Here is a 20,446-nt window from a genome sequence, read left to right as displayed (position 1 = left end):
ATCTGACAGTTCCCATTTAATGTGAACACAGCCTAACATGTCCATAGTTATGTTTTCAACACTGAAAAGAAAAACTCCCTGCCTCTGTGATCTCCACATTAGTGCCGCAAACCACATGTCAACTCTTCCCTCCATACAAAACAAAGGAGTCGGGGGTGGGGAGCCTGATCATATGGGGGCCAGTGGTCGGAAAAGTTGGAATACCCATTTAAATGTCCTGCAAGATAATATTTAATCAGGGTTGCCTCTTCCTTTCTATTTATGCATAATGTTCAATTCTTTTTTTTTGTTATCCAGAAGAATTTGGCAAAAGTTTAAAAACACTGCCAAAGAGTGTCTGAATAATGTCACCAAACAAAGAAGCGCATACAGCACGGCGCATACAGTGCCCGAAAAAGCGCAAACAGCACAAAACCGCCGGCAGTCGCCTCTGAGCGCCCTGCAGTGAGTCTGGAATCAGGTACGTCTGTAGAAGCAGTTGAAGCAGAGTCAGTGCAGGTAACCGTGTTTCTTCTATTGTAGATGATATTAGTGACTTGGATTTTTCTGGTCCCCAGCACCGCCGGACCCGCAGACTTAAGACCTCGGTAGCAAGACTTAAGACCTCAGTTAGCCTGTCTGCTATATAGCAATAGTGACATGTATATGTATATCTACACAAATGGATAAACAGATACACTGAGATCTCAAGAAAAGTAAAGGGGGAATCTGCAGTATGAAGGGGAGAGTCACTATGCAGCTGCCTAGGAATAAAGGGGAAACTGTAGGAAGTCTGCGGATGCTAACAGGGAAACAGTAGGAAGCTTGTGAGGGGTAGGAAGGAGGAAATAATGCACACCTGAGAAACTGAAGGAAGCAATAAGCAGACCGTAGCAAGGGAAATAGCAAGGAGGAAACAGTAAGCAGCTTGCTGGGAGTTAGAATAGAGGAAACAATAAGCAGCATTACAAAGGGAAGAAAAGGGTTAAACAGCTTGCCAAGAAGGAGCAGCACTGGGTAAAATATTGGGAGGATATGGCTTTGTTGTAGACAGTGACAGGCAGTGACTATCATAGAGATTGAGTTGCCCATCCTATCTGTACTATCAGAATACACAGATAACCCGTCCATGACTGCTACTTTATATTCTGGGCTCTTGTTAGGATGTCTATTTTTCCCTACAGTGTTACTTGATGGCAAAACTGTATCTAAAGTTCTCTCATGTTTTGTATTGGCAGGCTAGTGACATATGCGCCATGAGCAGTCACACAGGTCACATCCCCCCTAAGGCCAGACCTGCACAAACCCACCGTACATGAAGAGAAAAGATAGAAGTTGTATTGCTCTGAGCATGATTGCCAACATGAAACACTCTTTGATTCCAAGAAAACTAACTGGAGTCACCCCGCGTAGCATGCCATACCTCCCAGCACTGCTCTCTACCAAAAGGGATCAATGCACTTTGCTTCTCGCTCCTCTTCCCAGTACTCCATGCCAAGTGAAAAATTCCCATTTTTTTATATGATTACACGTCCTGCCATCTAGATAGCATATCACAATGGTATCCATTATCCAATATATTTACATCCCATGTCATGATAATGAGTCCAAGTCGAGTGCAAATCAAATGTAAAAAGAAGCTAAAATTGTCTGAAAACCTAGTTTCTGGTAACATAGGAAACTGTGAATGGAAGTAAAGCGTAATGAGCCTGTACGCCCACACCCACCCCCAGAGATATGTTTCACACAATAATTAGATTACAACAAATTGTACAGCAGTAAGTAGCTTCATAAGGGGAAGACATATCACTAGGTAGACATCTGCTGGAAGATTGATGGCTGGATGGCAGGCTATGTTAGTGCCTTCCAATCATATGCAAATCACCTGATCATCAGCCAGCGCTATTGTTGATGATTCTTTCAATGGGTAAGTTATCTGCAAATAGCACCCAGTCCCTAAGCCTTGTGGAAGAAGTGATTATGGCTAACTGCTCTTATTTTCCCTCATCCCCACCTTATTTTTCTTTTATGGCATGTAATCAGGCTGCATGCTAACGTTATATTTTAACGCTGACCTATAGCTCAGTGGCGTTCTTGACAGCCTTTAACAAACTCCCTCTGTGCGTCGATGACAAAAGTGTTGTGATCTAAGAAGCGCTCGCCATTCTTAATACATTCATTATCACTGAGTAATTTATCTTTATGACAGGTGCTACCCCCCCCCCCCCACGACCCCCCCCCCCCCCCCCCCCCCACACACACACACACACTATTTCATGCCTAGGCATTCAGGAGTTAAATGCTAATTAGAAATAATATTTGTGCGCTTGTAAAATGGTGCTATGTTTCATTAGTAATATTTATGATTCTTCCCCAGTTTTACAGACAGCCAATGGCAAAGTCTTGAGATTGATGTCTTCATTATATTAAATAATGTGCCTATGACAGATCCGTTGTCTGCGTAGTTGAAGCATTAAGATAGCAACCCCTATAGCTAAATTATACGCATGCATTTTCTGTTATGGTGCCATTGTTCCTCTGCAGCAGATAATGCAGGGATGCAGAACAAAAATAAAGAATACAGTAACTACAATGCTGTGAAAGAAAAAAAGTATTTTCCACCTATAAAGTGTTAAGTTGTTACATATCGAGTGATTTGTAAAATTCGTCTCTTATTGCAATTATAGCTTCTGAATTATTACTCCAAGTAGAATAAAATTAACCACCATCCACATCATTCATGTGTCAAAGTAACTGTTCCATTTTCTTGATCACTGTTCACACCCCCTTCAGTAGCAACAATTGCAATATCTAACCAAGATGGATATTAATAGCCTTCCACAGCCTAAAAAATAGCTTTGAATGCTGTTTTAAATTAACTGCAGACTATACAGACTCCACAAGTAGAATGAAAGAATGAAAGGGTGTTTTCCCAAGATCCCCCCTCCTTAGAGGTTTATACTATGGGGTATTACATGCTCATTTTATAAATCTGTGAGCCAAGAGTAGTATCCTACAGAGGGAAAAGTGGAATAAGGATGCACTTCTGCATGTATTGATACAGGGGAAATGTGTAAGCCTTTAACAACAATCTATGCAAAACACATGATTTCCACGAGTTTCACCACATGTTCCCTCGGCATTCTTATTATCGTCAGGTAAGTTGCTTGAAATGGAGGCTAAACATTAAAGGGGTACTCCTCTGCTCCACATCTTATCCCCTATCCAAAGGATAGGGGATAAGATGGCTCATCGTGGGGGTCCCACCGATGGGGCTCCCTGCAATCTCCCGCAGCACCCATCGTTCTAAATAAATGGCAGTTTCCTGCGGCAGTGATTGTGACTTCATGGCCATGCCGCCTTGTGACATACCACGCCCCCTTCATGCATGTCTATGCAGAGATGCAACTGAAAGCTACACTATGGTTATAGCTCACCCCAGTTTGGAAATCAAAGTTTAAACTGATAAATATTACTGTATAATATGCTCTATACTGCTGCTGCTTCTGTGTACTATAGAGATAAAGGGGAACAGGAACCCTTCTTCTGTTTGTAATGTGCATGGGAGATGTGTATAATTCCAGATAATCTCTATAACACACTAGGACGGAGATGTGCATTTACATCTTGTACAGGATCTGCGCTCGCTTCACGTACAGCAAGTCCTGGCTGCTATCAGCAACTAGGGACCAATCAGCGCTGATGTCCACCATTAACCCCTTAAGGACTCAGGGTTTTTCAGTTTTTGCACTTCAGTTTTTTCCTCCTTTCCTTTAAAAAATCATAACCCTTTCAATTTTGGTCTCGCAATTCTTCTGTGATTTTTGCTCCAATGTTTATTTTTAACAGCATACATCTAACTGTAGTTTCCGATTTTCCAAGGTTACAGGGTGGACCAAGACATTACATCAGTAGTCAGGTGTTCAGAGGGAGACTGTCTTTGCTTCAATGGGTGGTGCGACCACTGGGTGGAGAGGAGATCATTCTGCAAGGAATTCTAGTTTTGCAATAGCTGGAGGCAACCTGGTTAGAAAACACTTGTCTACTGCATAGAAGGGAGCACAGGTGTGTTTCATTAAGTAGGGTGGCTGATGTGTGGGAGGGAGAAAAATGACCTTACACTTACAAACCAGGAATCATGGAACTTGTAGTTTTAGGGAGAGAACTCCAACTGGAAATAAACAGTTCACAAATAGATCAGAACATAGCTATTAGCTCTAAGACAAGCACAGATCCTTCCTAAGCATGTTTATTACTGTCTGGCATGTAAGTACTAAAATCCCCTTATGGTGGTGTGGTGAAACTCCTGGTGTGATGCAGGAGTGATGCAGATGGAATTACCTTAGGGGCAGATGGCATTAACCCCTTGTATTCATGATGCCAGGATCAATACCACCCGAAGGTATACCACTGGATCCTGGGCTAGGCACGGGGGCAATAATGACTCCGACGCCAAGTTATGGACAACAGTAGCTTTACTGAGTGACAGATGGAACAGTCTATATAGCTTAGCAAGGCCCACGGAGGTGACCAGTGACTTCAGAGACCTCAGGGCTTGCTGGGACTTGTAGTGGATGGGGACAATATTGCTGCAGGCCACGCTGACTGCAAGACAGATTACTTTGACTTGACTGACTTGAATGGGGCTGACTATACCCCAATTGTAGCTTACTTGTAGACTTGGTACAACTCCCGTACCGGGCCACCACAGTGGATAACCCCTTTAAGATGCCATGATTATTATTGACCTCGGCATTTGCAACACCATCAGCCAAGATGGCGGACTGTGGTCTCTTTAACTGCCTCCGGCAGCTCTCACAGGTAGTGTTGAGCGTGAATATTAAAAATGCATATTTTGACTGTGAATATCGGCATTTTGTGGTTTTGCAAATATTTAGAATAAAGTGATATATATTTGTAATGACAAATATTAGCTTTTTATGCAAATATGCGAATATTAAAATATTTCAACATGCAAATATTCACGAATATGCAAATATGCAAACATTTGCGAATATCGTCACTTCCAGTCAGAGGACACTGATCCCTCCCTTCTTTTAGGTGAAAGATATAATCGCACATGTGCACTATGCTCTAGCAGATCAGAGAAGTAGATTGCTGATTATGCTAATCAGTGTTATGCATATACATAGCATTGAACAGTATTAGTAATCTACAGGGTGGGCCTTTTATATGGATACACCTTAATAAAATGGGAATGGTTGGTGATATTAACTTCCTGTTTGTGGCACATTAGTACATGTGAGGGGGGAAAGTTTTCAAGATGGGTGGTGACCATGGTGGCCATTTGGAATCCAATTTTTGTTTTTCAATAGGAAGAAGGTCATGTGACACATCAAACTTATTGGGAATTTCACAAGAAAACAATGATGTGCTAGGTTTTAACGTAACTTTATTCTCTCATGAGTTATTTACAAGTTTCTGACCACTTATAAAATGTGTTCAATGTGCTGCCAATTGTGTTGGATTGTCAATGCAACCCTCTTCTCCCACTCTTCACAAACTGATAGCAACACCGTAGGAGAAAAGCTAGAACAGGCTTCCAGTATCCTTAGTTTCAGGTGCTGCACATCTCGTATCTTCACAGCATAGACAATTGCCTTCAGATGACCCCAAAGATAAAAGTCTAAGGGGGTCAGATCGGGAAACCTTGGGGGCCAACTGGCCCACGACGACCAATCCACTTTCCAGGAAACTATTCATCTAGGAATGCTCGGACCTGACACCCATAATGTGGTGGTGCACCTTCTTGCTGGAAAAACTTAGGGAAGGTGCCAGCTTCAGTGCATAAAGATCATCATCATGTAGCAATTTCACATATCCAGTGGCCTTGAGGTTTCCATTGATGAAGAATGGCCCCACTATCTTTTTACCCCATATACCACACCATACCATCAATTTTTGTGTTCCCACAGTCTAGGAGGGATCTATCCAATGTGGGTTAGTGTCAGACCAATAGCGGTGGTTTTGTTTGTTAACTTCACCATTCACATAAAAGTTTGCCTCATCACTGAACAAAATCTTCTGCGTAAACTGAGGGTCGTGTTCCAATTTTTGTTTTGCCCATTCTGCAAATTCAGTGCGCCGATCTGGGTCATCCTCGTTGAGATGCTGCAGTAGCTGGAGTTTGTAAGGGTGCCATTTGTGAGTAGCTTATATCCACCGAAGGGATGTTCGGCTAATGCCAATCTCCAGTGACATGCGGCAAGTGCTATGCTGTGGGCTCTTGCTGAATGAAGCTAGAACAGCCACTGATGTTTCTTCATTAGTGACAGATTTCATGCGTCCAGATTTTGGCAAATCCAACACTGAACCAGTTTCACGAAACTTAGCAAGCAGTTTGCTAACTGTAGCATGGGAGATGGGTGGTCTTGCACTGAAATCTGCTGCAATGACCCGGTTACTGCGTTCACCAGACATCAACACAATTTCTATCCGCTCCTCACGTGTTAACCTCGACGACATGTCAATGGCTGCAAACAAAGAGAAACTTGAAAATAACTCATGAAAGAGTAAAGTTACGTTAAAACCAAGCACATCATTGTTTATCTTGTGAAATTCCCAATAAGTTTGATGTGCCACATGACCCTCTTCCTATTGAAAAAACAAAAGTTAGATTCAAAATGGCCGACTTCAAAATGGCCGACTTCAAAACGTCCGCCATGGTCATAACCCATCTTGAAAAATGTCCCCCCTCACATATACTAATTTTCCACAAATAGGAAGCTAATATCACCAACCATTCCCATTTTATTAAGGTGTATCCATATAAATGGCCCACCCTGTAATGATTGCTATAAATAGTCCTCTATGGGGACATAAAAAGTGTTAACTAAATGGTAAAAAAAAAGTAAAAAAAAATGTGAATAAGGGCTTCCTCCAACAAAAATTTAAATCACCCCCTTTTTCAAATTTTTTAACCCCTTAAGTACTCAGGGTTTTTCCATTTTTGCAATGTTGTTGTCATAAGTAGCGTTGCAGCCAGATGCGCTGGCTGCGAACGTGCTCCGGTCCCATCCTTCTGTGCTGCTTCTGCTGCCGTCCGCATCGCGGGACGTGCCCGCATGCAAACACCGGGCTCTCACTCTCCTCTCCGCATCTCTGTCGCCTCCACTGTTCCCTGCTCGGCACATGCGCCCCCACCTCCTAGGGCACGCGTGCCCAGCTTCCTCAGATTTTAAGGGCCAGCGTACCATTGATTTGCGCTTGTCTGATCCTGTGTTCCATTTAACCTCACACTTCCTGTCCTTGCCGGATCTTTGTGCTCACTAGGCCTTGTGTGTTGTCTACAGTGTTCCAGACCTCTAGCTTAGTTCCTGACCCTGCTACTGTGCTGCCTGCCCTGACCTCTTGCCTGTCCAGACTACGAGTTTGCCTCATCCTACCTGTGTCACATATCACCTCAGCAGCCTGTGTGGACGAGTCGTATCAGGGGCAGCGACCTGGGTGCCGCCTGCCGCAGCAAGTCCTTCCCGCTTGGCGGCGGGCTCTGGTAAAAAGTGGCATCTTAGACTCTGCTCCCTGGTATGACCCGCACCATCATCCACACAGGTTCAACGGATTCACTGCTCCACTGCCGTTTCATTCTTTTTTTTCCTCCTCACCTTTTAAATATCATAACCCTTTCAATTTTGCGCCTACAGACTCATATCATGGATTTGTTTTGTGCCACCTATTCTACTTTGTAATGACATCAGTACTACCCAAAATCTATGGCGAAATAAAAAAAAAATCATTGTGCAACAAAATTGAATAAAAAAAGAAATTTTGTAAATTTTGGGGGCTTCTGTTTCTACGCAGTGCATTTTTCGATAAAAATTACACCTTCTCTTTATTCTGTAGGTCCATTCAACTAAAATGATACCATGCTTATATATGTTTGATTTTGTCTTACTTCTGGAAAAAATCATAACTACATGCATGAAAATTTATATGTATTCTGACCTCTATAACTTTTTAATTTTTCCGCATACAGGGATGTATGAGGGCTCATTTTTTGAGCCGTGATCTCAAGTTTTTATCGGTACCATCTTTGTTATGAGTAGACTTTTTGATCACTTTTGATAAATGTATTAATGGTATAAAAATTTATCAAAAATACTCTATTTTGGAATTTTTTTTACATGTACGCCACTGACCGCGCGGTTTAATTAACAATATATTTTTATAGTTCAGACATTTATGCACGCCGCAATACCACATATCTTTATTTTTATTTACATAGATTTCTTTTTTTTTATGGGAAAAGGTTAAATCACATTTATTAACAATTTTTTTACACTTTTTTTTGCAATATTAGGGCCCCATATGGGACTATAACATGCAGTACATTGATTGCATACACTGATCAATGCTATGCCATAGAATTGCGTTGATTAGTGTTATCGGCTCTCCACTGCTCCTGCCTGGATCTCATGCACGGAGCAGTGAATCGATGATCGGACAATGAGGAGCCAAGTAGGGACCCTCGTGTCTGTACAGCTGATCGGGACACCGTGATTTCACCACAGTGGTCCCAATCAGCCAGACTGAGCTGCCGGGAAGGTTTTACTTTCACTTTAGACGCGGCGATCAACTTTGATCGCCGTGTTTGAAGGGTTAATACCAGGCATCACCACGATCGGTGATGTCCGGTATTAGCCGCGGGTCGCAGCCGTTGATATATATTATAGATTAATGTAGGCAGAATAACTTTGCAACAGCATGTTATTAAAAAATATGCTTCTTTCTATTTAATTTTCCCTAGGGGTCTCCCTACCAGTCCTGGCCGCAAGCCTTTTTTTTTTTTTTTTTATAGATTTCAGACTCATGCTGGAGTTCTAAATCTCAGACTGCAGCCGGGACACAGACAAGCTCAGCACTGCTCCCTGCCTGTAAATCAGACAGGCAGGAGGTAGCACTGTGCTCATAGCCTTACTGCATGCACTCCATGTGCTCCAATCTTTCTACTCTCTGCACATGTAGTTGAAAACAGAGAGGAGAAGATTCAGAGCTGCCAGTTGCTGTGTTCACAGCCTCTATGCTGGGCCACGCCCCCTTCCTCTCTTACACTAGGATGGCTGAATGAGCAGCCAAGAAGACAATAAATCAGGTAGAAAGAGGGGGTTTTGAATGAAAAATAAAACACAGGGATAGTGTCAGTGAGAGTCAGGGACAGATGGGGGGAGGATTAGGGAGATTTCAGATCATGATAGGTATTCTTTAAGGAGTTAATAAACATATTTGGTATCAGTGCGTGTGTAAAAGTCTCAACTATCAAAATATAATGTTAATGATCTTGTACGGTGAACCCCATAAAAAATTTAAAAAAAAGTTCAAAATCACTGCAATAAAAACTACAGATCACAGCACAAAAAAATGAGAAAGTTATAGGGGGTCAGAATAGGGCAATTTTAAGTTTGAGATTTGTTTTTTTGTTTTTGTTATTTTAAAGCAGTACAATAATTGAAAAGCATGTAAACATTAGTATAATTTTAATCGTATTGACCCACAGAATAAAAACATGTCATTTTAACCATACAGTGTACAGTGGGAAAACAAGCTCCATTTCTCCACACAAATAATATGTTGTTTTTTTGTTTGTTTGTTTTTTGCCATACATTTTATGGGAAAATTAGTGATGTCATGACAGTACTGTGGTAGTCCAGTACAGGAGTTACACCCCTCTGCCCTTGCTGCCCTCTCAGGCAGAATCCATTTGGTGACCCCTGCGCCCCCCCTGCACCTGTGTCTTGTATATAGATCCTAAGTGCTTATGTTATCCAGTGTATTGTACATAAAATGTGATATATTTTTAAGTGTTGTTGCCATGTGATTGTATCTAAGGAAGGTACCAGTGACCATGTGACCAACAGGGTGACCTACGGGACCCCTTCCGCTAGCCGGTTGGGGACCGGAGCCGGATGCCTGCTGAAATCGTTCAGCAGGCATCGCGGCATATCGCCCATGGGGGTCATTATGTCACCCCATGTCGGCGATGGCCGCAGATCGCTGGACAATTCAGTCCAGCGATCTGCGGCGATTCCGGGTCAATCGGGTCTCCAGTGACCCGGTGACCCGGAATTACTGGCTGATTGGGGCCGTCAGAGACAGCCATAGCCAGCAGGGGTGAGGTGGCACTGGTACCACCTCACGATCGCCTTGATTCGTCGGCCGGTTTACCGGCCGACCAATCAGGGCACCTGCTGCGGGTGTCACTCCCGCAACCCGCTCCGCCCCTCTTCCGGAGGATGTGAGCGGGTGCGGGATATGGACCCCGGCAGCTAGGGACCCCTGTTGGGATCGGGGCCCCAGGAGCGGCGGCGGCGAGAAACTGACCTGGGGAGCAGCAGTTGGAGGTGATTGACAGCTTCCTGCTGTTGCTTAGCAACCGCTCCCAGCATGCAAAAAGGGCATGCTGGGAGCTGTAGTTATGCAACAGCAGGAGGCAGACCACCACAACTCCCAGCATTCCCTTATGGGCATGCTGGGACTTATAGTTTTGCAACAGCTGGAGGCACATTTTTTCTATGGAAAAGTGTACCCTCAGCTGTTGTATAACTACAACTCCCAGCTTGCACAAACAGCTAAAGTGCATGCTGGGAGTTGTAGTGGTGCATCTGCTGGTTGCATAACTACAACTCCCAGCATGCCCGTTGGCTGTCGGTGACTGCTGAGATTTGTAGTTTTGCAACAGCTGAAGGCACACTGGTTGTGAGTTTTTTTTTACCTAACTCAGTGTTTCATGACCGGTATGCCTCCAGCTGTTGCAAATTACAACTCCCAGCATGCACCGTATATGCTGGGAGTTGTAGTTTTGCAACAGCTGGAGGCACACTGGTTGTGAAACACTGAGTTAGGTCACAAACTCAGTGATACATAACCAGTGTGCCTACAGCTGTTGCAAAACTAAAACTCTCAGCATGTACAGTCTGTCAGCGCATGTTGGGAGTTGTAGTTTTGCAACAGCTGGATGTTCCCCCCCACCTCCCCAATGTGAACGTACAGGGTACACTCACATGGGCGGAGGTTTACAGTAAGTATCCGGCTGCAAGTTTGAGCAACGGCAAATTTTCTGCCGCAGCTCAAACTGCCAGCGAGAAACTACTGTGAACCCCCACCCATGCGACTGTACCCTAAAAACACTACACTACACTTTGCAGGTCTTCACAAGGGCTCTGTGCATGAAACATCACATCTCGGGTAGGCTGTTGGTGTCAAATTTTGAGGAAGACATTAGTTAAGTCCACTGGGATTGTCTTTAGTCTCGGGCTTAGTTGGGGTTCCACTTAGATTTAGTTGTGCACTTCCTTCCATGGTGAGATTCTATCCATTTACTCTCATAGAAGCAGCCTTCTCATCGTTGTCTTATCCCTTTTTGCAGCCTTCATTATGTCTCATGCATCAGACATTGAAGAATTAGCTGAAACTACCACTCGCTTGTCTGACCATGGGAGCATACCAACCCTTCGAAATTGGACAATCTCCAAATTAACCTCTGAATTCACAAGGAAAAGCATACCATTCCTGGCTACTGCCAGGAAGGCTGCGTTCTATAGACTACTGGTGTCTGAAACTGCTGGTACTAGTAAAGATGACATATCTAATCCGACTATACAGACCTCACTTTAGCAGCTGCATTTCATGCTGCGTCAATTTCGCACATCCAGACTAAACTGGAATCGGTAGAAGCCAGGAATATTGCTACTACAGTAGTCCCTATGCTTTCAACTGCTTCACACGATAGCCCCTCAGGTATCACCTCTAGGGATGAGAGAATCGAATCTGATGAATCAGAATTCGTTACGAATTTCCGAAAAAATTTGATTTACAACAAATGTGAATATTGCCACAATTTGATCACACATATTGCTTCATTAAACTCCATTTAGTGCGGTCAAGGCTGCAGGGCATCTATAATGGCGGATCCACATGTGGGGACATGGGGCAAGGAATCCTTTGAAGGGAACAAGAGTAGGCGAGATGACCCTGAATCACATGCAGCATCTAAGTGGTGTACTATTTTGTACCTGTTAAAGTCTCAAGGGCCTAGATACTGTGAAAAGGCCAGGCAAAAGTAATCACCGGCTGGTGATGTACACAAATACTTTTTTAAGCGTACTGTAGCGCATTATCCTCCCCTCATAAGTGCATACCATATACGTACATCTAAGTGGTGTACTATTATGTACCTGTTAAAGTCTTAAGGGCCTAGATACTGTGAAAGGCCAGGCAAAAGTAGTCACCGGCTGGTGTTGTACACAAATACTTTATTAAGCATACTGTAGCACATTGTCCTCCCCTCATAAGTGCATTCCACATACGTACATCTAAGTGGTGTACTATTTTATTCCTGTTAAAGTCTCAAGGGCCTAGATACTGTGATGTGTGTGTTGCACACAAATACTTTTTTAAGCGTAGTGGAGCGTATTGTACTCCCCTCATATACGCACTAAATATGTCAAGCAGAAAAGTGCCAAGACGTGCACAGAGGAGTGGCAGAGGCCTAAATTCATCAGGCAGAGGTCGATGCAGAGTAGGGGTGAGTGGCAGCAGGAGTCGCAGTGAGAGGCTTGAGCTCCCAGTATCAGCTAGCGGTCATGTCTCGACCAGCAACCCATCTGCCGTCATCGATTGCTTAACACGGTCATCCACTTCATCACAAGTGACATCTGACACCCCCAGTCAACAGTCGGTGGGTTCCTCAGACACAACCCTCAGTTGGAATGGCCCACAAGCAGTCCATGTCCTCCCATTGCCTCTGTCCTATGCTGTTCCCTCCCCCACAGCTCCACTATTTAGTTAGGATGATCTAGAGGACAGTGAGCAACTACTGCACATCCAAGAATTGGAGGAGACATCTGCCGCTTCCTACACTAGGGGGGCAAGTCGTGATGAGGAGAGTGGCATGGGAGGTGGTGTTGCGAGCATTCAGGCTCTTGAAGCAGACTCTGTTGAGGAACCTGAGGAGGACATCAGTGATGTGCAGACACAACTTGATGATGATGATGATGATGATGAAGCCGATCGCACTTGGGAGACAGGTGCAGAAGGGGCTTCATCATCATCTGGAGAAGAGGGTTTCAGGTTGCCCGGGAGGAAGCAGCTGAGCAAGCAAGGTTGTAGCATGGTTGGCAGTCAGCATGTTGGCAGAAGTGGAAATTCTGGAGCCAAATGTGCTCGGGGTAGACCACCTGCTTCACGGCAGCCAACCTTCCCGGGAGGTATTGAAACAAGGGTTCCTAGAGTCGGTGGCAGTAGTAGTCAATCAGTGTGGACTGTTGGTGGGAAAATCAGCTACTCAGCAGTGTGGCAGTTTTTCATCAAGCATGCGGAAGAGGTTAAAGGACAACTGCAGCACAATATACACTTATCCCCTATCTACAAGATAGGGGATAAGTGTTTGATCGCGAGGGGTCCGACCGCTGGGACCCCCCTCGATCTCCCTAACGGGGCGCAGCCATTAGCGCTCATAGTGAGCGCTGAAGGCGCGTAGCAGGAACACTGCCTCCCCGCCTCTCCCATAGAGATGTATGGAGGAGGCGTGCTGGCCACAACGTCATGCTGCGGCTGGCTCGCCCCCTGCAAGGAAGAGCCACGTCATAGCCGCCGCCCCGTACAGGAGATCACAGGGGGTCCCAGCGGTCCGACCCCCCGCGATCAAACACTTATCCCCTGGATAGGGGATAAGTGTTAATTACGCTGCAGATGTCCTTTAACCTGGCTACATGCAAGATGTGTTGGCAGAAGGTGAAGTGTGGCCAGGGTCCCAATGTTGGCACCACGGCCCTGCATCAACATATGCAGCATTACCATAAAGCGATCTGGGAGAACCATGGCTCCGATGTGGTGGTCCAGCCTGCTGCATCATCCAGTGGCACGCCGCTACCTGTTTCAGCCAGCCAAGGCTCCACCACCCCAGCTGAAGGGAGCTGGGTGTCATACCCATCTTCTATAGCTCCAGATGCTCCTGCTCCTCCTACTTCAAGTTAGTCATTCCGCCAGCAATCCATCGGCGAAGCCATGTCCAAGAGACAATAATATGCGCCCACTCATCCAACGGTAAAGAAGCTGAATGTGCTCCTGTCCAAGTTACTGGTGCTGCAGTCACTCCCTTTTCAATTGGTGGACTTTTGCACCTATCAGAGAACTGATGGCTTGTGCCGAGCCGAGGTGGAGAGTGCCAAGCCATCATTTCTTTGCAAAGAAGGCAGTACAAGCCCTGCACAATTTTGTGGAACAAAAGGTACGCCAGTCCTTGAGCCTGTTGGGGAGTGTACCAAAGAGCATGGCAGCGCCGATGCGTGGAGCTGTAACTACAGTCAGGGACAATAAATGTCCTTTACAGCCCACTGGGTGAATGTGGTTCCTGCATAGCCACAATAACAGAAACTTGGACAGGTCATGCTGCTTTTGCCTCCATGCTCTCAGACCGTTAGTCCAGTGACAGTGTGCGACTCCACCTCCTCATCCTCCACCGTGTCCTCAGCCTCCACTGCACGGACAAGTCTCAGTGCCCCTCCAGCATACCATATGTGCAGGGCACAGAGGTGTCACGCTGTTCTTCACATTGTCAGGGTAGAAAGCAAAGCGCTTTATACGGGAAAAGAAGGATCAAATAAAAATATCAACAGGGTTGGTCCAATGAGGTGGACATAAAAAACACCTCAAAAAGAGTACATTTGTAGGTAATTTATGTTGTGTAATAATAAAACCCACTATTAACGGTTAGATAAAATATAAAAATGATTAATTATATTGCACAATATTAATACAGTTGAATTAATCGACACAAAACCATATAACAAAATATATGTATGCAATACTACTGCAATACTAATATGTGATTTGGCCACAAGATGTCTCTCTACCAAACACTAATTACCCTATCACCTGGACAACACTAGAGGGCAGATGACTAACTGGTCATACAATATCACATGGGAGATTTATGCAATGTAAAGACAATTATGTATACCAGATTATTGCTCTGACAATATAACCAATCTTAGATATTTGGTAGTATAGTCCTCCCAATTACCTGGCTTGATATTAAATCCCCAGAATATGGATTCCAAGGAAGAGATTTTCCTCTGAGTCAATTTAGATGCAATATTCGGTAATATGCATCTTTACCGAACAGCACTAAATACTGACGTAGCTCCCTTAACACTACGCCTTCACAATAAAGCAAGGCATGACATTTTAAGCCAGTTAATTTATCAATATTTCAGATAAAATCTATACATCAGTGGCGTTGCTAGGGTTGGTGTCACCCGGTGCGGTAGAAAATGGTGTCACCCCCATACCTCCCCCCTCCCCCCAGTAAGTTTTTAGCCTGTTGTGACAGACACCACTGTTGTAGCGCATTGTGAGAAATTCCAGTATAATAATCAGATATACCAGTTGCCACAGAATGGGAAAGTGTTAAAGAAGTTTTCACCATTTAAATATACAGCTCCCAGAATTACTTAAAGGGGTCCTCCACTGGAAAACATTTACTTTTATATCAACTGGTGCCAGAAAGTTAAACAGATTTTTAAATTACTTCTATTTAAAATCTTAATACTTACAGTACTTATAAGCTGGTGTATGCTCCACAGGAAGTTGCGTAGTTCTTTCCAATCTGACCACAGTGCTATTTGCTGACACCTCTGTCCATGTCAGGAACTGTCCAGAGCAGGATAGGTTTGCTATGGGGATTTGCTCCTACTATGGACAGTTCTTGACATGGACAGAGGTGTCAGCAAAGAGCACTGTGGTCAGACAGAAAATAAATTAAAAAAGAAAATAACTTCCTGTGAATCGCTTATACAGCAGCTAATAAGTACTGGAAGGATTAAGATTTTTAAATAGAAGTAATTTACAAATCTGTTTAACTTTGTAGCACCAGTTGATTTAAAAAAAATGTTTTCCAGTAGAGTACCCCTTTATGCAGTGGTGAGGTTATGCTGGGAGTTGTAGTTTCACTGACCATAACTGTAGAACTGACAAGCGACTACAGCTCTGATAGGACATAGAGAGGAGAATACACAATGATATCAGTGACGTCTTCTCTATAGTCTTCCCTTATCTAATTCAGATGGTACATACCGCCTGGTCCAGCTAAAACTTCTCTCTGTAGAATGTGACGCCCAGACGTCTCCTCACTATGTCAGCGCATTCTCATCCTCTATATGAAAACAATTATTATTATAAACCTGCCAGACACTGTATCCTCTAAATATAATACTACTATACACTATACTCTTTGATTATAAACCTTCCATACACCATACCCACTGAATATAATACTACCACACACTGTACATTCTGAATATAATACCATCACATACTGTACCCTCTGAATATAAATCTGCCACATACTGTACCCCTGAATATAATACTATCACATACTGTACCCTCTGAATATAATACTACCATATACTGTACCCTCTGAATATAACTCTGCCACATACTGTACCCCTGAATATAATCCTATCACATACTGTACCCCTGAATATAATACCAACACATACTGTACACTCTGAATATAATACCAACACATACTGTACACTCTGAATATATTACTACCACCCACTGCGCCCTCTGAATATAATACTTAGAGATGAGCAAACTACAGTAAATTCAACTCGTCACAAACTTCTCGGCTCAGCAGTTGATGAATTTTCCTGCATAAATTAGTTCAGCTTTCAGGTGCTCCCGTGGGCTGGAAAAGGTGGATATTGTCCTAGGAGAATCTTTCCTATGAATGTATCCACCTTTTCCAGCCCACCGGAGCACCTGAAGGCTGAACTAATTTACGCAGGATAAGTCATCAACTGCTGAGCTGACAAGTTCGTGACGAATCGAATTTACTGTAAGTTCGCTCATCTCTAATAATACTACCACAAACTGCGCCCTCTGAATATAATACTACCACCCACTGTGCCCTCTGAATATAATACTACCACAAACTGCGCCCTCTGAATATAACGTTGCCATACAGTGCACCCTCTGAATATAATACCACAACCGCAGTTACACCCCTCAACATCCGTTAGCTGATGCTATTACCACGGGAGGGGGGTATTGGTGGTGTTGCTAGTGGATGATCGGGGTGCTACTACTGGGGGGGGGGTGTTGCTGAAGGATGATGAGGGTGCTACTGGCCATCCCCCCTGGCAGTATCACCCCCATCATCCATCGGCAGGATCATCCTCCTGGCAGGAGCACCGCCATCATCCACCATCAGGATCTGCTGATGGAGGTGCTGCTGGGGGGGGGGGTGTAGTTGCTGGCGGATGATGAGGGTGCTACTGCCAGGGGGGGTGCGCATAAGGTAGGCAGCAGTTCCCCCACATTAGGTAGGTAGCAGTTTCCCCACATTAGGTAGCATCTTTTCCCCACATTAGGTAGCATCTTTTCCCCACATTAGGCAGCATAGATTCCCCACATTTGGTACCAGTTTCCCCACATTAGGTAGGTACCAGTTACCCCACATTAGGTAGCAATTTCCCCATATTAGTTAGCACAGATTCCCCACATTAGGTAGCAGTTTCCCCACATTCGGTAGCACAGATTCCCCACATTAGCTAGCATAGACTCCCCACATTAGGTAGCATAGACTCCGCACATTAGGTATCATAGACTCCGCACATTAGGTAGCATAGACTCCGCACATTAGGTAGCATAGACTCCCCACATTAGGTAGCATATACTCCGCACATTAGGTAGCATAGACTCCGCACATTAGGTAGCATATACTCCGCACATTAGGTAGCATAGACTCCGCACATTAGGTAGCATAGACTCCCCACATTAGGTAGCATAGACTCCCCACATTAGGCCGCAGGTTCCCTTGCAGGTTCCCCACAATGCGTCAAAGTCTCCCCACACACACACACATGCACACACACAAAAAAAAAAACACATACAACACAGAGAGACACACACACAAACACACACAGTCAGAGAGACACACTCACAGACAGACACACAGAGTCACACAGTCACACACACACAGAGTCACACAAACACACAGTCACACACACACACACACACACACACACAGAGTCACACACACAAACATAGATAGAGACAGACATACACACTCACCCATCCAGCGCAGCGATCCTTCTCACCGGGCGCAATGCGAGTGACGTAACTGACGTCTCCCTGCGCGGCCATGCGGTGTGACGTCAGGCCGGCGCAGACGTGGGAGCGGAGGCCGGGCACAGTACTGGTGAAGGTGAGAGGGGGGGGTGTGATGACAGACGGGCGCACTGAAAGGGGGGGGGGTCGCTAACGGACGGGCGCACCGCACACACAGCACAGGGGGGGTGCTGACGGATGGGAGGCCGGTCGGGCACATAGGGGGGTGTCAGTGTAGCTGGGGACGGGGTGTGGGTGCTGCGGAGCGTCTTGGTGTCACCCCATTAGGTTGGTGTCACCCGGTGCGGGCCGCACCCCCCGCACCCGGGTCGCAACGCCACTGCTATACATTACCAGATATCTAGGGTTTTGGCCTCCAAGGTAATGGTATGCTAGGAAGTTCTTATCTTATGATGAGCTCAGTGTCTTGTGATGAGAGATTTTCTGATTCCCTGAGAGATATATTCCCCCTTGACTTGGACACAGGTTTCTAACTTATTTCTTATCTGACCGATCCACCCATAACAAACATGATGTCATTCGGTGGGTGTGCCTATGTAGATTGGGACTTTGTTATTCCTAGGTTAACCACAGAGGGCAGTCTAGGATAAGAAATTGACTCTACAACTAGCTATATTCACTACAATTGGGATATATCATATGACCATATCATAATAAATTATATGAAATATATTGTTTAGCTATATCTGGCATAACTATCTATCAGTTGTAATAGACAACAATCTTGTTAATCATATTAATATTACATTGATCATAGTATCAGACCTTCATTTCACCCTTTTGCTGAGTTCATACATTTCACTGGTAGTTTTGGGGGAACACATTTTGAAAATTCTCTTGCAGACTTGTTTTGCCATTCAAAGCTCAGAGTTCATAGGATAAGTATTGTTTCAGGTCAAACATGCACTTTAACCCCTTAAGGACTCGGGGGTTTTTCCGTTTTTGCATTTTTGTTTTTTCCTCATTACCTTTAAAAAATCATAACTCTTTCAATTTTGCACCTAAAAATCCATATGTTGGCTTATTTTTTGCGCCACCAATTCTACTTTGTAAGGATATCAGTTATTTTACCCAAAAATCTACGGCGAAATGGAAAAAAAATCATTGTGAGACACAGTACATTTTTCGATAAAAATGACACCTTATCTTCTGGAAAAAAATCATACTACATGCAGGAAAATTTATACGTTTAAAATTGTCCTCTCCTGACCCCTATAACTTTTTTATTTTTCTGGGTATTGGGCGGTATGAGGGCTCATTTTTTGCGACGTGATCTGAAGTTTTTAGTGGTACCATTTTTGTATTGATAGGACTTATTGATCGCTTTTTATTCCTTTTTTCATTATATAAAAAGTGACCAAAAATGCACTATTTTGGACTTTGGAATTTTTTTGCGCGTACGCCATTTACCGTGCAGTTTAATTAACAATACCTTTTTATAATTCGGACATTTCCGCACGCGTCGATACCACCACATATGTTTATTTTTATTTACACAGTTTTTTTTTTTGTGGGAAAAGGGGGGTGATTTAAACTTTTATTAGGGGAGGGGTTAAATTATCTTTATTCACTTTTTTTTCTCACATTTTTTTTGCAGTGTTATAGCTCCCATAGGGACCTATAACACTGCACACACTGATCTTTTACATTGATCACTGGTCTCTCACAGGAAACCAGTGATCGATGATTCTGCCGCTTGACTGCTCATGCCTGGATCTCAGGCACTGAGCAATCATTCAGCTATCGGACACCTGGAGGCAAGGTAGGAGACCCTCCTTGTGTCCAGCAGCTGTTCGGGACGCCGCGGCGATCCCGAACAGCTCCCTGAGCTAACCGGCATGATTTCACTTTCACTTTAGACGTGGCGTTCAACTTTGAACGCCGCGTCTAAAGGATTAATATCGCGCCGCACTGCGATCAGTGCCGCGTGCTATTAGCCACGGGTCCCAGCCGTTGTTAGAGGCCGAGCCCGACCCGCTATGATGCGGAGCCACGCCGTGGCCCCGCGTTATAGATCGGGAGCGGACTCATGACGTACCGGTACGTCATGAGTCCTTAACCCCTTAAGGACTCAGCCCATTTTGGCCTTAAGGACTCAGACAATTTAATTTTTACGTTTTCGTTTTTTAACTCCTCGCCTTCTAAAAATCATGACTCTTTTATATTTTCATCGCCAGACTAGTATGAGGGCTTGTTTTTTGCATGACCAGTTGTCCTTTGTAATGATATCACTCATTATATCATAAAATGTATGGCACAACCAAAAAACACTATTTTTGTGGGGAAATTAAAAAGAAAAACGCAATTTTGCTAA

The 20,446-nt window shown here is 44.3% G+C and overlaps 1 protein-coding gene across 1 annotated transcript in view; it reads left to right on the top strand.

Annotated features, from left to right (window-relative positions):
- The first annotated feature begins 1,882 nt into the window (after window positions 1-1,882).
- The window catches only part of LOC130281814 (retinol dehydrogenase 12-like), a 73,880-nt gene continuing 55,316 nt past the window's right edge, over window positions 1,883-20,446 (top strand). Inside the window, exon 1 of the mRNA XM_056529488.1 lies at window positions 1,883-1,906. The gene's annotated coding sequence lies outside the window, so the exon portion shown is untranslated. The remainder of the gene's footprint in view (window positions 1,907-20,446) is intronic.

The sequence above is a fragment of the Hyla sarda genome, chromosome 1 (genome assembly GCF_029499605.1).
Source record: "Hyla sarda isolate aHylSar1 chromosome 1, aHylSar1.hap1, whole genome shotgun sequence".
Lineage (NCBI taxonomy): Eukaryota > Metazoa > Chordata > Amphibia > Anura > Hylidae > Hyla > Hyla sarda.
Note: the sequence above shows the minus strand (reverse complement) of the source record. Positions and strands in the feature narration are given on the sequence as shown.